General features: G+C 69.4%; 1 long non-coding RNA gene across 1 annotated transcript; it reads left to right on the forward strand.

Annotated features, from left to right (window-relative positions):
- The first annotated feature begins 748 nt into the window (after window positions 1–748).
- On the forward strand, window positions 749–1,083 carry LOC112944918. The gene is made up of 3 exons (XR_003248869.1): window positions 749–773; window positions 884–957; window positions 1,030–1,083. It is a non-coding gene; the product is annotated as an uncharacterized LOC112944918 (long non-coding RNA).
- The last annotated feature ends 170 nt before the right edge of the window (window positions 1,084–1,253 follow it).

A 1,253-nucleotide genomic window follows, 5' to 3' on the forward strand; every position in this document is an offset into this window, starting at 1 on the left:
TCCTGGCGCTCCTGACCGGTGTCTCCCCGTGCGCCGCGGCCGCAGGCGCAACAAGGTGCTCAACCACTTCAGCATCATGCAGCAGCGGCGCCTGCGCGACCAGGACGAGGAGGACGAGGACAAGGAGAAGAAGCCCAAGAGGAAGGGCGGGGAGCTCAAGATCCACGACCTGGAGGACGACCTGGAGCTCAGCTCCGATGACAGCGAGGCCAGCGAGGCCGAAGGTGAGGCCGGACGGGGAGGAGGGGGCGGCGGGGGGGCCGGGGCTGATTTGTGCCGCGGCGCCCAGGCGAGAAGGCGCCCAAGGCCAAGAAGAAGGCGCCGCCGGGCAAGAAGAAGAAGAAGAAGAAGGGCTCGGACGACGAGGCCTTCGAGGACAGCGACGACGGCGACTTTGAGGGCCAGGAGGTCGACTACATGTCCGACGCCTCCAGGTGGGTGCCCTGGGCGGGGGGCGCGCGGGCGGGCGGTTGTGACACCCCCGTAACACCCCGTGCGTCCCCCCCATAGCAGCTCCCTGGAGGAGGACGTGGGCAAGGCCAAGGTGACCAAGGAGGAGGAGGGACCCAAAGGTCGGTGGCTCTGGGGGGCGGGGGGGGTTGTTGGGGCGTCCCCCCCCCCCGGGTGTCCCCTGATGCCCCCCCTGCCCCCAGGCATCGACGAGGCGAGTGAGAGCAGCGAGGAGAGCGAGGAGGAGAAACCCACCGAGGAGAAGGAGGAGGAGGAGGAGGAGAAGAAGGCCCCGACGCCGCAGGAGAAGAAGAAGAAGAAAGGTGACGATTTTTGGGTTGGGGGGCCAATTTTATACCCAAATTGGGGGGAGGGAGAAGACGGTTTTGGGTGTAAAAGCGGCAGAAACGGGACTGAGCCTTGGCGCCCGCAGACAGCAGCGACGAGTCGCAGACGTCGGAGGAGAGCGACATCGACAGCGAGACGTCGTCCGCGCTCTTCATGGCGGTGAGGGGCGCCGGGCCGGGGGGGCGTTACCTGGGGGCCGTCGTCACCCCCGGTGCCGTGTGTCCCCCCCAGAAGAAGAAGACGCCCCCCAAGAGGGAGCGCCGGGGCTCGGCCAGCAGCTCGCGGGGCGGCAGCCGCCCCGGGACGCCCACGGTGGAGCCCGGCAGCACCTCGTGCACCCTCCGCGCCGCCGCCACCAAGCTGGAGCAAGGTGGGGGGCCTGGGGGGCTCCCAGCACCCTTGGGTGCCGCCACGGGTGGGGWTGGGGGCTGCCTCGGGGCTCCTGGCAGCCTCAA

This window comes from Nothoprocta perdicaria, unplaced genomic scaffold, assembly GCF_003342845.1.
Source record: "Nothoprocta perdicaria isolate Ctin4 unplaced genomic scaffold, notPer1 scaffold_1784, whole genome shotgun sequence".
NCBI classification, from domain to species: Eukaryota; Metazoa; Chordata; class Aves; order Tinamiformes; family Tinamidae; genus Nothoprocta; species Nothoprocta perdicaria.